The sequence below is a fragment of the Papio anubis genome, chromosome 9 (assembly GCF_008728515.1).
Source record: "Papio anubis isolate 15944 chromosome 9, Panubis1.0, whole genome shotgun sequence".
Classification (NCBI taxonomy): Eukaryota; Metazoa; Chordata; class Mammalia; order Primates; family Cercopithecidae; genus Papio; species Papio anubis.
The window spans coordinates 10,465,440-10,482,814 of NC_044984.1; the positions used below are offsets into that span (position 1 = coordinate 10,465,440).

The 17,375-nt window shown below is 44.7% G+C and overlaps 1 pseudogene; it reads left to right on the forward strand.

Annotated features, from left to right (window-relative positions):
- The first annotated feature begins 15,176 nt into the window (after positions 1-15,176).
- Positions 15,177-16,774, forward strand: LOC116268835 (annotated as a pseudogene).
- The last annotated feature ends 601 nt before the right edge of the window (positions 16,775-17,375 follow it).

Below are 17,375 nucleotides of genomic sequence, written 5' to 3' on the forward strand. Positions count from 1 at the left end.
ACATCCTGGAGTCATATTATTCTGCTGCAAATTCTTATATATTTCATACTCTGGCTTTTTTTTTTTTTTTTTTTTTTTTTTTTTGAGACGGAGTTTAACTCTTATTGCCCAGGCTGGAGTGCAATGGCGCGATCCCACGTGCAATGGCGCTATCTCGGCCCACTGCATCCTACGCCTCCTGGGTTCAAGTGATTCTCCTGCCTCAGCCTCTGGAGTAGCTGAGATTACAGGCGCGCGCCACCACGCCCAGCTAATTTTTGTATTTTTAGTAGAGATGGGGTTTCGCCATGTTGGCCTGGCTGGTCTCGAACTCCTGACCTCGTGATCCGTTCGCCTCGGCCTCCCAAAGTGCTGGGATTAGGGGCGTGAGTCACTGCGCCTGGCCCATACCCTGGCTTTTTAAACTTTTGTCAAACTACCCTACTTTCTTTCCTTTCTTTTTTTTTTTTTTTTTTTTTTTTAAATACAGACGGGGTCTCAGTATACTGCCCAGGCTGGTCTTTAATTCCTGGGTTTAAACTATTCTACCGTTTTAGGCCTCCAAAGTGCTGGGATTACAGGCAGGAAACACGGCCCCGGCCTGCTCTGTACTTTACATCACATAGAATAATAGGAGACCCGGCGCGGTGGCTCACGCCTGTAATTCCAACACTTTGGGAGGCCCAGGCCAGGGGATCACTTGAAGTCAAGAACTGGAGACCAGCCTGGCCAACGTGGTGAAACCCCTGTGTCTACTAAAAATACAAAAATTAGCCGAAGGCCGGCGCGGCGGCTCATGACTGTAATCCCAGCACTTTGGGAGGCCAAGGCGGGCGGATTACAAGGTCAGGAGTTCTAGACCAGCCTGGTCAATATGGTGAAACCCTCGTCTCTACCAAAAATACAAAAATTAGCCAAGCATGGTGGCGGACGCCTGTAGTCCCGGCTGAGGCAGGAGAATCGCTTGAACCCGGGAAGCGGAGGTTGCAGTGAGCCGAGACCGCGATACTGCACTCCAGCCTGGGAGACGGAGCCAGATTCCGTCTCAAAAAAAAAAAAAAAGGAATTAGCCGAGCATGGTGGCGCGTGCCTGCAATCCCAGCCACTCGGGAGGCCGAGGCAGGAGAATCACTTGAAACCGGGAAGCAGAGGTTGCAGTGAGCTGAGATCTTGCCACTGCACTCCAGCCTGGGAGACAGAGTGAGACACCGTCTCAAAAAAAAAAAAAAAAAAAGATAATAAGAATACAAAAATATTACTTGCAAAATATTTGAATTGCCCGCCAAAGACCGCATACTTAAGTTATATGTATATATTATATTAATAATGATATTTATAATATGCCAGGCATTGCACTGATCATTCTGCGTGCGTTATCACATTGATGATTCCAGCAATTTCCTAAAACACTATTATTATACTTATTTTACAGATGAGAAAATTGTGACTTCCAGATACTATGTGTGAGTTCACTTAATTAGTAAGTAGCAAAGTCAGTACTTAAATCCAAATGACTCCAATGCCCAGCTCTTAACCTCTATACCATTGTTCGGAGCCATCATAATTTAAAATCATCCCCAAAATTAAAGGCAGTAAACCAAACCAAGCCTTTTCCTCCTCCTCACACTTCCTATATTCAGGTTTAAAGATTTATTTTTTCCCCTCTTTGAGGCATTAAATGATTCTCCCACACGCAGATAATTTGGCGGCAAATCTTTCTTGCTACATGTTGGATGTTTTGTTATGTTTCAACCGTTTTTGACATTTCCTATGCATGCAAATTGCTTGAGTGACAGGCAGAAATACTAAAAATGGAAACATAAGGGAAGGATTAGAATCTTTCTGGCAATTTGGAAAAATAAAAAGCTCAAGAAATTATTTGGTTTTTACAAGACATTTTCTGCAGTATTTTTTGTAACTGGAAAATTAGAAAAGACCTAAATATCCAAAATAGGGTGATTTTAAATATATTATGGCACATCTGTACAACAGAGTACTATTTAGCATTTACGAGAATAATTATATTTATCTCTGAAAGGTAGTGAGTGAAGTTATTTTACTTTTATTATGTTCTTTATCATTTAGATATTTTGCAGTAGGCATACATTATTTTAAAGAACCATTGTTTCATATATCTGACTTATTTGAGTGAGAAAATCATTTTAAAATTTGTATAATGCAATCATATAGTTGCTTTTTAAAATATATATGTTCATGTATATATTTGTGTGCATACCAATACACACATAGAAGATGGATGCACACCAAAGATGTGAGTTTATGGATTATTTTAATTTACTTCATTTTTTACTGTATCTATAATTAGTGTTTGTATAGATTTGCTTATGTAATTTTTCAAATTAAAAGAAACTGATAAGGCTGGTTTGGTCTGGTTTTGCCTGAAGATTGGGGGGAAGCACTTACATTCATTCTCACTTTACTTTCTATTAAGGGGGGTAATATGGAGAAGGATTCAAGTCACTGAAACATGCAAGAAATTAAAATGTAAGGATCCACTCTTCTTTGTAATAAAACATGTTATATAATTATTCATGAGTGTTAATTTACCTTGAGCAAAACTCTTCTTTATAAAATTGGTGACTAATACGCTACAACGCACATTTTGGAAGCATTTATTAGAGACTATGTGTTACATGAAACAAAAATAGTGGTTAAGATTCATGTACAGTATTCAGATCTCAACTTTGAGTCCTAATAATTGTGAGAATTTAGGTAAGTCATTTAACTGCTTTGTGACTCAGTTTCCTCATCAGTAAAATGGCGGTAATAATAGTACCTATTTCATAATGTTGTGAAGACATTATGTGACTTCATACGTGTAATGTATTTAGTTAAATGCCTAAGGGAGGAGGAACCTAGAGACTGAGAGGCTTATCAACCAAATGCAATATATATGGACCAAGAGACATGTCCATAAAATACAATATGTAGACCTTTTGGGGGATCCTGATTAGAACAAAGCAACTGGAAAAAATATTATGAGTATTATGAGACAACTGGTAAAATTCCAATACTGAGGGCAATATCAAACAATTATTATATACTTTAGATGCTAATGGAATTACCATTTTTTATGAATATTTATGAATACTAAAGTACTTAGACATGAAATGCCTGAAATTTGCTTCAAAATAATCAAGTAATGGGGGAGAGGGGTACAGATGTTAGATGAAAGATTGACCAAATGTTGCTTTTTACAACAGTTTCTTTAAAATGCTATTCTCTGGGCCAGACATGGTGGCTCTCGCCTGTAATCCCAGCACTCTGGGAGGCCGAGGCAGGTAGATCACCTGAAGTCAGGAGTTCAAGACCACCCTGACCAACATGGAGAAACCCTGTCTCTACAAAAATATGAAAATTAGTTGGGCATGATAGCGGGTGCCTGTAATCCCAGCTACTCGGGAGGCTGAGGCAGGAGAATTGCTTGAACCCAGGAGGTGGAGGTTGCAGTGAGCCGAGATTGTGCCATTGCACTCCAGCCTGGGTGACAGAGTGAGACTGTCTCAAAAAAAAAAAAAATCCCATTTTCTCTACTTTTGCATGTGTTTGAATTCTTACAAGATAAACAATTTTTTAAAATGTACTGTTGGCCGGGCCCGGTGGCTCAGGCCTGTAATCTCAGCACTTTGGGAGGCCGAAGACGGCGGATCACGAGGTCAGGAGATGGAGACCATCCTGGCTAACGCGGTTGAACCCCATCTCTATAAAAATACAAAAAATTAGCCGGGCTGGTGGTGGGCGCCTGTAGTCCCAACTACTCGAGAGGCTGAGGCAGGAGAATGGCATGAACCCGGGAGGCAGAGCTTGCAGTGAGCCGAGATCGCGCCACTGCACTCCAGCCTGGGGGACAAAGCGAGACTCCGTCTCAAAAAAAATAAAATTAAAAAAAAAAAAGTACTGTTTAGCCCAGCGTGGTGGCTCACGCCTGCAATCCCAACACTTTGGGAGGCCGAGGTGGGCGGATCACGAGGTCAGGAGTTCGAGACCAGCCTGGCCAATATGGCAATACCTCTGTCTTTACTAAAAATACAAAAATTAGCCGGGCGTGGTGGCACGCACCTGTAGCCCCAGTTACTTGGGAGGCTGAGGAAGAAGAATCGCTTGAGCCTGGGAGGCAGAGATTGCAGTAAGCCGAGATCACGCTACTGCACTCCAGCCTGAGCAACAGATTGCAGACTCCATCTCAAAAAATATAAAAATTTAAAAAGATAAATTTAAAGTACTGTTTAAAAATGCTGGAACATAGGACTATGTGTTTACTATTATTATATGCTTTGTACGTATAATATTACCTAATGTCTGTTTACACCTTTCAGATTACAATATTTTCATTTATACTAGGTCTATTGACACTAAACCTAGGAGGTGAGGAAATGTTACTCCCATTTACAATTGAGACAACTGAACCACAGCCAAGACCTCATCTCCACTCTTCCAGATTCCTGGGGACCTGTGATCAACGAAGTAGGGGGTAGTCTGCAGCCACTAAACACAGAGTTCTGACCTCTTTTAATGGCTGTAGTCGGGTCTATTAGAGAAACTAAACCAACATACAAACGATTCATTTAGGAATATTTATCAGACAAAACATGAGCTTACATTTGCACCACCAGAAAAATTCTAACTGCTACTTTAAAAGATAATGGGGTCACCATTGACTCTGGAAACTGAAAAAATAAATAAAAAGTAATGGAGGGGGCAATAGAACGCAAGATATTAAATCATAAAGGTGAAGTTATCTGTATAGTTTGAATTTCCTTTACATAACTGTTTATTATTTACCGTTTTCTACGCTTTCTTTCTTTTCTTTCTTTCTTTTTTTTTTTTTTTTTTTGAGACTGAGTCTCTTTCTGTCGGCCAGGCTGGAGTGCAGTGGCGCGATCTTGGCTCACTGCAAGCTCCGCCTCCCGGGTTCATGCCATTCTCCTGCCTCAGCCTCCCGAGTAGCTGGGACTACAGGCGCCTGCCACAAAGCCCGGCAAATTTTTTGTACTTTTAGTAGAGAGGAGGTTTCACCGTGTTAGCCAGGATGGTCTGGATCTCCTGACCTCGCGATCCGCCCGCCTCGGCCTCCCAAAGTGCTGGGATTACAGGCGTGAGCCACCGCGCCTGGCTTTTCTACGTTAATTTTCTAGTCTCTACCCAACCTGTTTGATTTCCACTCCCCTAAAAATTAAACTGGTTCCCACAAGGGAACCAGAGATGAAAAACTGGGAGGCGAGGTTGGGAAGCAGGGGCCGGCACATCTCAGCGGTAGAGGCCCAGCCGCTCAACATTCCTGTTCCACCTTAAGAAGCTTCGCCTCTGCCCAAGACAAGCAAGCACTTGGCTCCTCCCACCCCCGTGTCAGCTCCGGCCCGGGAACGTGGGCAAGGCAGGAAAGACGCACTGAATGGAAAGATTGGCGCCAGAGGCAGCAGGTCTCTCCTGCCCCCTACTCCACCGGCGCGGGGAGGAGCGTGTGAAGCAATCGCCATTGGGGTTGGGTTCCTTTCTGGAGGACCTCAGGGATGAGGACACGTCCTATTGAAACTGGGGGTCGGGTAGGTGGGCCATGGGGCCCATCTTGGGGTGGGTCTTGGGGAGACAGAACTGGCACAGGAGATACACAGCACGCCGCGATCGTTAGCAAAAGTCGTAAGTTTCCCTAGTTCCGGACGCACCTCTTGAAATCATTTCCAAAAGAGGTGGCAAGTTTTCCATCCTCCGCCCCAATTCCTCATCTTCCTCTTAATTGGCTGGGGTTCGGGTAGGCCCGGCCCAAGATCGCTTGTTGATTGGCTGCGTCGGTAATCTATCACAGGATGACGCACGCGAGGGGTGGTATTTGGGGGAGGAAGTGAAGATTATTTTGGTACCTCCTACCCCAACTACTGATTGGCTGAGATTTGCAGTGATGTAAAACAAGGCATAAAAATGTCCACTAAAGGGAAGGGTCTGTTTGCCATTCTCTCGGGGCAGGGGGAGCTCTGTTAATGTAGAGAAGGACCAAATTGATTGAAACACGGAAATGAGTTTAGAAAGGAATTGAAGGAAAACGAGGGAAATCCGCGGCACCTTCGTTGCCTTCAAGCAAGGTCATTTCCTGCATGGGATCGATGGTTTCCTGTTTACTGCCTCGGAAGTCTGCGTGTACGCTGGCTTTCTGGAATATGCATAATAATTAAATTCTTATGAGTCTTTGGTCCCAGACTTCCCATTTGTTTACGTTACCTAAGAGAATGAATGACACGGAGGAAAGGAAAAGGGTTTCACCCTGCCTTTAGAGAAGGACAGGGAAAACTGAGGTTCTCTAATATTAGAAAGCTGAAGACTGACCCTGGGTCACAGTATTCAAGCAGCTGGGTTACTAAAGAAACCATTCGTGTAATAGTTGGAGAGAGGGGATGCAGGTGAAGAGAACTGTAAAGATTTCTCAGAAGGAAGGGCATTAATCACATACAGAAGTCTTCCTTGATAGAGAACTACATTTTTTTTTTTTTTCCTTTAGACAGGGTCTGGCTCCGTCGCCCAGGCTGAAGCGCGATTTCGGCTCACTGCACCCTCCGGGATTCAAGTGATTCTCCTGTCTCAGCCTCCCGAGTAGCTGGGACTACAGGCGCCCACCACCACGCCCAGCTAATGTTTTTTGTATTTTTAGTAGAGGCGGGGTTTCACCATGTTGGCCAGACTGGTCTCGAACTCCTGACCTCAAATGATTCGCCCACCTCCCAAAATGCTGGGATTACAGGCGTGAGCCATCCCGCCTTGCCGAGAACTACATCTTATCTCTGGTGCCAGGCAGTGTCAGATACATAGTAGGTAGTCAACTGATGATGTGAACCAAACCAGAGGGAGAAGACCTTTATAAAGTACACTGCTGGGCACGGTGGCTCACGCCTGTAATCCTAGCACTTTGGGAGGCCAAGACAGGCGGATCACTTGAGGTCAGGATTTGGAGACCAGCCTATTGTGAAACCCAGTCTCTGCTAAAAATGCAAAAATTAGCCGGAAATCGCTTGAATTAGGGAGGCGAGGTTGCGGTGAGCCGAGATCGTGCCTCTGCATTCCAGCCTGGGCAAACAGAGCGAGACTCCGTCTCATAAATAAATAACGCTGGAAAAAATCCTAAAAATGCCTGATTTGAAGTAGATCTGCTTCAGAAACCTACCTGAGTTGCTACCTCCCTGGGAAAATGCTATTTTCCTCCTAACACCATGAGGCCTTTAAAATTTGAAAGCAGATTTCCCCTCAACCTACCTTCCTGGAGAAATTGAAAAGATAGGTGGGATTAGTGAAAAGATATCCTCTACATTCAGTGAATGGAACATAAAATGTTTAACCTAGAATCTGAGATAAGAGACTAGGAAGAAATTATTTGAGAACTTGAGAGATACCATCTATACTATGTTAGTTATGGAATCATTTGCTTCCTTAGCATGATATACATTTTTTTTTCTAGTCGAGAGTTTTCTTTTTTTAAGACAGAGTCTTGCTCTGTCTGGAGTGCAGTGGTGTGATCTTGGCTCACTGCAATCTCTGCCTCCTGGGTTCAAGCGATTCTCCTGCCTCAGCTTCCCAAGCAGCTGGGACTACAGGCGTGCTCCACCACGCCCAACTAATTTTTTTTGTATTTTTATTAGAGACGGGTTTTCGCCATGTTGGCCAGAATGGTCTCGATCTCTTGACCTGGTGATCCACTCGCCTTGGCCTCCCAAAGTGCTGGGATAACAGGCATGAGCCACCGCGCCCAGCCTAGTCCAGAGTTTTTCTTATAATTAGAGCTCAATGATGCTTTAGCATTGTGTAAAAACTGCTCTAAAGTTGAGGGCAAGAATTTCCCTTTCATGTGATAACTATCCCCCACACACACACACACACAAGACCCTGCAGGGGCTATTGGTCAAGATTCTGCAACAGGTATTTTCTGCTTATCCAAAGACATCCTATCTAACGATTCTCTAGGGTCTTCTAGGTCAGGTGGTTTACAAAAGAGTATACCACACTGGCTTTTTAGTATCATCGTGGCAATAGTTTAGGAACAAGGAAAGGAACAGGAGGCAGCTACATTTGCAATAACAAAAATGCCATGGAAAAATTATTACTGGGCGTAAGTAATTCTGGCATAATAAAGTGTATATTACCTATGCCAAAAGAGAGGGGAGATGTTAATATTTTCAAGAATTTTGTTTGAGGGAAAAGCGCACTTTTATTTTTTAGTAGAGTTCCTAGTAATATTAAATAAATTGTGAAAAACATACAAAAAATTATTTTTAGGCTAATAATTCGTACTTACAGCACTGTCACTTTTCCCTGATGATGGGCAATAAGCAAAAGCAGAAATTTTCTTTAGCAGGGGGAACCTAGAGCCCAACGTGAAGTCTAAAGAAGGAAAGAACTGGTATTGTTCCTAACCATAGATCTAAGCTCTCTAATTTGTAAAGGGGTGGTACCTTGATTGGTAAGAACATAACATACTGAATCACATGGAACCTGAGGCCTTAGAAAAATCCTCAACTCATGATTCCTCCTGAAGCCTGGCTGCCTGCCCTTCTTAAACAATAGTAATCATGACTTTCTTTCATCCCTGGAAGCCCAAGAAATGAACAGGAGGCCTCAAAAGACCAGGGATGAAAGCACCAGGTTGCATTGCCTTTGGCATTTATGGAAAGAAGAAGAAAAGGCCAGTGGGCTACTGCTCAGTCAGGTATTACACCTGTCAGGGCTGGCTGCAGTAATTAGAAACCACTTAAGTAGGAAAGGCTTTAATACTGGAGCTTAATGTGCTTACAAAATTGTTGGAAGTACTGGAGAAAAGGGGGTTTCTGCTGTATATCAGAAATGGCTCCAAGAATGAGGCTGCTAAACTCAGCCACCAGGAAAGCTTCAGAAAGGTGAGAAATCAAGACTGTATTGCTGAAACTGTTGAGTTCAGGAACACATGCCCCTGCACTGACATGTGTATGGAAAGAAAAAAAATTAAAAATAAAGAAAAAAAGGAGAACTTACTGCCCTAGTTGTGATCAAGGAACTGGGCAGCTACTGTTGCTAACACAGCCTCAGCACCTCTCAACAGCCATAAAACGCCGGGCATGGTGGCTCATGCCTCTAATCCCAGCACTTTGGGAGGCTGAGGCAGGCGAATCACCTGAGGTCAGGAGTTCAAGACCAGCCTGGCCAACATGGTGAAACCCCGTCTCCACTAAAAATACAAAAATTAGCCAGGTGTGGTGGCGGGCACCTGTAATCACAGCTACTTGGGAGGCTGAGGCAGAAGAATCACTTGAACCTGGGAGGCAGAGGTTGCACTGAGCCGAGATCTTGGGACTGCACTCCACACTCCAGCCTGGGTGACAAAGTGAGACTCCCTCCCCCCCCCCAAAAAAAGGCCGTAGAACTAGTGAATAGACATTGGAACACTGCTGCAGAAAAACCCAACATCCCATGACTCTACTGACCAGCAGCAACAGCCAAAGTGGCCAGCAGCTGGCCCCATCCTGGCTTCCACTTTTCAAGTTTCTTATGTGTGCAAATTATGGATAGGTCCACAATTTACAACTAGAATGCTAGTTGCGAAAAAATCTGGAAAATATACTTTTTGGTTTTCCAGTCTCTGCAGAGGAAGGTATATAAAGGAAATAGAACATGGGTCACCCATATCCTCTACAAGAATATATAGATCCACATTTAAAAGATTTCCCTCCAGGGCGTGGTGGCTCATGCCAGTATTCCTAGCTACTCAGAAAACTGAAGTGGGAGGATTGCTTGATCCTGGGAGGTCGAGGCTGCAGCGGAGCCATGTATGTTCCACTGCACTCCACCCTGGGTGACAAAGTGGTCCCTGTCTCAATAAATAAATAAGCCGGGCTGGGTGACTCACAGCGGTGTGGTCCCAGCTACACAGGAGGCTGAGGTGGGAGGATCATTACTGCACTCCAGCCTGGGCAACAGAGCAAAGTCTTGTCTCAAAAAGAAGAAAAGAAAGAAAGAAAGAAAAAAACCACAGATTTTCTTCGTAACAAATAGAACGTAGAATGAAACAAAAGGATCTTGAACCAGAAGCAGCATAAGAATGAAGCAAAAGTCTGTTCTAAACTTTTTCATTTTATGAACCAGTGGGGAAATATGAGAGAACACAGAACTTTTTATATTTTCAAGTAAAGACATTAATTACTAACTACAGTCTACTATGCCCATCATTTTATAAAAGAATCAACGTTTTAATATTAATTAAAACCTTCCACCAGAAAGATAGGAAGGTGATAGTCTCAGGGCTGGGTGCAGCGGCTCATGCCCATAATCCCAGCACTTTGGGAGGGGGAGGATTGCTTAAGCTCAGGAATTCGAGACCAGTCTAAGAAACATGGCGAGACTTGTCTTTACAAAAAAATACAGTTTAACAAAAAATTAGCTAGGTGTGGTGCTGATGCCTGTCCTTCCGGCTACTTGGCCAACTGGGTTAGGAGGATCGCTTCAGCCCGGAAGTTCACACCACTGCACTCCAGCCTGGGCGACACAGCAATACCGTCCCCCAAAAAAATTAAAATTAAAAAAGGAAAGTTTCAGTCTCAGAATTTAATAACTAAATACATTTAACATCAAGAAAAATACTACTTGATCCTGTCATTTCTGAGTGAACACTGGCCAGTATGGCAGGGCTCTGACGCCACTAAGGTAATGTGAGATCTCTGCCATAGTAAGGTGAAAGATTAGCTTCTTGCCCAGCCTGCTTCAGACTTACTGAGCAATTTTGAACAATTCACTTGACCACTGGGCCTTCATTTATAACTAATTAAAATTAGTACTACAAATAAATATTAATATTTAAGAAGAGGGAAGGGGCTGGGCGCAGTGGCTCATGCCTGTAATCCCAGCACTTTGGGAGGCCAAGGTGGGTGGATCACCTGAGGTCAGGAGTTCAAGTCCAACCTGATCAAGATGGTGAAACCCCGTCTTTACCAAAAATACAAAAATTAGCCGGGCTTGGTGGCAGCGCCTGTAATCCCAGCTATTGTGAGGCTGAGGCTGGAGAATTGCTTGAACCTGGGAGGTGGAGATTGCAGTGAGCCAAGGCCATGCCATTGTACTCCATCCTGGGTGACAGAGCGAGACTCCGTCTCAAAACAAACAAACAAACAAACAAAAAAAGAAATTATGGGCCGGGCGCAGTGGCTTATGCCTGTAATCCCAGCACTTTGGGAGGCTGAAGCGGGCAGATCACAAGGTCAGGAGTTCAAGACTAGCCTGGCAAACATGGTGAAACCCCCATCTCTACTAAAAAATACAAAAATTAGCTGGGCATGGTGGCGCACGTCTGTAATCCCAGCTACTCGGGAGGCTAAGGCAGGAGAATCTCTTAAATCTGGCAGGCAGAGGTTGCAGTGAGCTGAGATTGAACCACTGCTCTCCAGCCTGGGCAACACAGCAAGACTCCGTCTCAAAAAAAAAAAATAATAATGCCAGATGTATTCCTTTTTTCCACAAGTTTCTCCCAAGATAAGTTTTTGGGCTTCCCTAATAATTAGCGTAGGATCAAAGACTATTCCCAATTGACGGCTTTTATGTTTGTGCCACCTTCTCCTAGAAGGCAGAGACATCTCTCCAGGTCTCCACAGCGCCTACCTCCTATAGTGATTATAAAATGAATGTATGTTGAATTGAATTGAGGGGAAACTGGCACAAATTAACACGTCAGTCTTTTTTCTTAATTAAAAAACTTTACATGCCAAAAAATGTTCAATTGAATGATTGTTTTTACAAAGTGAACGAGCATCCAAACTGAGTTACACAACAGATCCCATAAGCCCTTGCATCCCTTCCATCACAACCTCCCAAAAGGTGATCGCAATCTAGATTTATGACACCATAGGTTGGTTGTGCCCGTTTTTGACCTTTCTATAAATTAAATAATTCAATATGTTCTCTTTGCAACTGGTTTCTTTCAACTTTGTGAGATTTATTCACATGGTTACATGTGGCTGTAGTATATTCACTATTTTATTATTTTATTTTATTTTATTATTATTATTTTTTGAGACGGAGTCTCGCTCTGATGCCCAGGCTGGAGTGCAATGGTGTAATCTCAGCTCGCTGCAACCTCCGCCTCCTGGTTCAAGCGATTCTCATGCCTCAGTTTCCCAAGTAACTGGGATTACAGATGCCCACCACCACACCTGGCTAATTTTTGTAATTTTAGTAGAGACGGGGTTTCACTGTATTGGCCAGGCTGGTCTCGAACTCCTGACTTTGTGATCCGCCCACCTCTGCCCCGCAAAGTGCTGGGATTACAGACGTGAGCCACCGCACTCAGCCTATTTTATTTTGTAAAGACCGGGTCTCACTTTGTTGCCCGGACTGGAGTGTAGTGGCATGATCATAGCTCACTGTAGCCTCAATTTCCCGGGCTGAAGCGATTCTCCTACCTCAGCCTTTCAGGTAGCTGGGACTACAATTGCGTCTTCACTCATTTTTACATAATAAATAGTCCATTGTATGAATATACCACAAAATATTTCTCCTTTCTCCTGTTAATGGATATTTGGATTATTTCCAGTTTGGAGCTGTTATGAATACTGCTGAGATTAACATTTTAGCACCTACTTTCTGGTAAACATATGTATGCATTTCTGTTAAGTGTAAACCTAGGAGTGGAATTGTTGGATCATGGAGTAGGCATATGTTCTAATAAATATTGACAAACATTTTATGAATTTATACCCCATTAACAAACGTGTGAGAGTTCTAAACATTCCATATTCCCCAGGTTAGGCATTCACTTCCTTTTTTCTCCACATACCCCGCCCCCCCACACACACACACCTTTGTTTTAGCCATTGTAGTGGGCAAGAACTGGTATCTCATGTAGGTTTAATTTGAAGTTCCCTGATGACCAATTCAGTTGCATGCTTTTTGACATGTTCATTGTTGACTGGAATATCCTCATTTGAGAAGTGCAGTACCCTTTCAATAGCCCTTGTTTGCTATTGACTTATCAACCCTTTACTGAAGGCCAAACTGTCATGGTGAGGCTCCAGGTAATTCCAAGGTAAGCCTTACCCTTGGGCTGCGGGAGAACAATCTCTCCAAAACACCTTCTGCTGTCTGCAGGGGCCTTACCCTGGATGGCACCAATGGGGCAGCAGAGGATGATCTTTATTACTCCTAACCCCAAAACTCTAGAGAGTCTTTTCCAGGAGGTGGAGAGAACAACTGCGGGGCTTTTCATCCAAGAAGAGTTCGTGAGTCCGAAAGAACTGGTAACCGGATATCGCCCTGAGCCTTCTTCCCAGCCTAGCCGGTCTGCTCGCGGCGGTAGATAGCCGCGGTAGATAGGGGCTCGGGTATCTCTTAAAGCATAAATGTTCACACCCTCCTAACGGCGGCGCCAAGAGTGGTGGGGCCCAAAACTGTTTCCCCTTAAAGAGTTCCCTCGCCCGGGTCTCAGGAAGACGCCCGAGGGGGCGCTCGGAGGGATCCCCAGCTGCCGCCAGGGCTGGACCGTTTGGTGCGCAGGTGAGAAGCCGGGAGGGGCCGGACAACCCCGACCGCGAGCGGGACTGCTCGGACCGCAGGTGGGTGCTTGTCTTGCTTACGGAGGGCGCCCGATGAACCGAGTCACGTTTTGCGACCACATTAACGGACCATTCAAAGTCGAATGCTCTGCTGTTCGAGGCAGTTAGTGCGTCCCAACGGCTGCGGGCGGGGCCGGCGGGAGCGCAGCTGTCACTGCCTGGCGCGGCGGCGGCCTGGGTCCAGCGCAGAGGCGCAGCTGCCCGGGAGGTGCGCTGCTGAGCGCAGCCGCGGGGCCCAACCGCAGTCGCGGGGTCTGGGGAGGTGGATGCGCCGCGCAGTCCCTGCGGCCAAGGGGTGCGAGAATGAGGACCCAAGCTGGGGGTCGAGTAGAGGTGGGCGGCTACTCGGAGGTGGGTCGGGCTAAGAGAGAAGTGTCCTGAGGCTCTGGGAAACTAGCCTTGGACCCTTGGAGAAGCGATTTGTGATTTACTGAGCACTTACTATGTCCTGGGCTCCGCTGTTGGTGCTGGGATCCCACAGCAAAGGAAGCCGCCCCAGCCCTTCCCCTCCTGGACTGTATATTCTAGGGAAAAGATAGACAAGAAAACGCATAGATATGTAACAGTGCCATAAATCTTCATGAAGAAAAATGCAGTAGGGCTAGGAAGTGGGGAGGAGACTGTTAATTTGTAAGTGGAGAAGGGATCGGTCTGAGAGGCCTTTGTGAGGAAATCTTTTGGCAGGAGACCTGAAATGAAGTGAGGGAGCCTTCGGATCCTGAACCAGGAGGAGGGAACTGGATTCCCGAGGGGAACTACCTTGGCCTTGAAAGACACTACCAGGAGTTTAAGTGCTGTGCGGGTGGATCCGTTTTGTAGATTTGTGCAAGATGAAAATTGGAACTGTTTTAGGAAATTATGGATCATTCATTTATTCAGTGCTGGATTCATTCAGTGATTTATATCTGAAGTGTGAGAGAATGGGAGTAAGGCCAAGTGCCCTTGGCAAAATACTGTTATTAGTTTTGTCCCAGTTTAATACACATACCGAATTTAGAATTTCCATTGTTTTTTGTTTGTTTGTTTTTTCTGAGACGGAGCCTCACTCTGTCGCCCTAGCTGGAGTGCAGTGGTGCGATCTCCGCTCACCACAACCTCTGCCTCCCGGGTTGAAGCAATTCTCTGCCTCAGCCTCCCGAGAAGCTAGGATTACAGGCGCCCGCCACCACGCCCGGCTAATTTTTGTATTTTTAGTACAGGTGGGAGTTCACCATCTTGGCCAGGCTGGTCTTGAACTGCTGACCTCATGATCCACCTCCCTTGGCCTCCCAAAGTGCTGGGATTACAGGCGTGAGCCACCGGGCGGGCCCGCCCTTCATTGATTTTTTTAAAAAGAGTTAATCTGAGCCGGGCGCAGTGGCTCACCTGTAATCAATGCCAGAACTTTGGGAGGCCGAGATGGGCGGATCATAAGGTCAGGAGTTTGAGACCAGCCTGACCAACATGGAGAAACCCCATCTCTACTAAAAATACAGAAATTAGCCGGGCGTGGTGGCGCGCACCAGTAATCCCAGCTACTTGGTAGGCTGAGGCGGGAGAATCGCTTGAACCCGGGAGGCAGAGGTTGCGGTGAGCCGAGATCACACCATTGCTCTCCATCCTGGGCAACAAGAGCAAAACTCCTGAAAACTTCTGAAAACTCCACCGCGCCCAGCCGATGCCATGCTCTTAAAAGGAAAAGGTGACAAGGCTCAAATTGAAAAATGTATTCGAGAAGTCAATGAGCAGTTAGATGTCACAACTAGTGAATATGAAAAGGAAAAACTGAACGGCTGGCAACACTTTCAGATGGAGTAGCTGTGCTGAAGGTTGTTGGGACAAGTGATGTTGAAATGAATGAAAAGAAAGAGTTACAGATGCCCTTAATGCTACAGCTTTGCTGTTGAAGAAGGCATTGTTTTGGGAGGGGGTTGTGCCCTGCTTTGGTGCATTCCGGCCGTGGACTCATGGACTCCAACTAATGAAGATCAAAAAATTGGTATGGAAATTATGAAAAGAACACTCAAAATTCCAGCAATGACCATTGCTAAGAATGCAGGTGTTGAAGGATCTTTGATAGCTGAGAAAATTATGCGAATTTCCTTAGAAGTTGGTTATGATGCTGTGGTTGGAGGTTTTGTGAATATGGTGGAAAAAGGAATTATTGACCCAATAAAGTTTGTGAGAACTGCTTTATCGGATGCTGGACAGCAGTCTCATCTGGGGAAAGACTGTGGGTAACGGACGAAGGATTTCTGCCAGGTGGCGGCAGGGCGTGTGCGCATCCAGGCAGGTCGTCGTCGGCGAGTGAGGGTGTTTTACATTTTATATGGCAAGGTAAACCACATTAAATCATAATTTTATGACAGCAAGATCACCTAATCCAATCCCTGCTCATTTTGCAGATGGGGAAACTGCTAGTTGGTGTCAGAGGAACAACTCAAAATATACGAGAGACGTTTTTACCTTACCTTCAGCTGTCTCTCCCTTATTTGATAAAATGCTTCTCACAGCCTACTGAATGAGTGGAGTGAGCTTTGTTGGAGATCCCAGAATTGAGTCAATCTAAAACATCATTAGAATTATATGAAGTTTCACTTTATTCCACAAGTATTTTTTTAGAGTACCCATTGGCCAGGGGTCTAAATCACAGCCTTTTCCATCAAGGAGCTTAAGTAGATGGAGGGAATGAATAACTAGCCAATTACAATTTACCGGAAGCAGTACTTTGAAGAGAAATTGGAGAGGGAGTCAATTCCTAGGATAGCAAAGAGATGGACAACAGACAGCATGTGAGTATTAAAACTGATGTCAGATATCAAATTGGTTGGTCAGGGTTATGTTGATAATCCCAATACCTCCCATCTGCCTAAACTTTTCTTGTCCTGATGTGTAATATATGTAAGTGGTGGTGGGAGAGACTATTTCAGCGAGTAGACTTGGTACATTCCCAAAATCTTTTTATTCGTAAGTAATTACTATTTGCCATTTGTGGCCTTTTGTGCTTTAATATTATCAAAAACAGTAAGGATGATAAAATATTTATGATCAGCATTGTAATTGCAAACAGGCCTTGGTAATAATCATACGCAACTGGTTTCAAGGGAATTTCCTTGAAAAGAACCATGGCTATATAGGTGTGAAGAGTAACATAGAGTAATATATGAATGTACACAATAATAACTATTCTTTTTTGTTTTTTTTTTTGTTTTTTTTTTTGAGACGGAGTCTCGCCCAGGCTGGAGTGCAGTGGCCGGATCTCGGCTCACTGCAACCTCTGCCTCCCAGGTTCAAGCGATTCTCCTGCCTCAGCCTCCCAAGTGGCTGGGACTACAGGTGCATGCCACCACATTGCCTAATTATTTTTTTGGAATTTCAGTGGAGATGGGACTTCACCATGTTAGCCAGGATGGTCTCAATCTCCTGACCTCGTGATCCTCCCGTCTCGGCCTCCCAAAGTGCTGGTATTACAGGCATGAGCCACTGCGCCTGGCCAATTTTGGTATTTTTAATAGAGACAGGGTTTCACTGTGTTGGCCAGGCTGGTCTGGAACTCCTGACCTCAGGTGATCCACCCTCCTCTGCCTCCCAAAGTGCTGAGATTATAGCCGTGAGCCACCACATCTGGCTAATAATAACTATTCTTATAGAGCAGACTATAGAGTGTAACTGTCATTGTACTTGCATACTCTTTTATAAATTTTTTTTTTATTCTTTTATGTTTTATTTTATTTATTTATTTATTTTGAGACAGTTTCTTTTTGCACAGGCTGGAGTGCAACGGGGCAATCTTGGCTCGCTGCAGCTTGCACCTCCTGGGTTCAGGCAATTCTTCTGCCCTAGCCT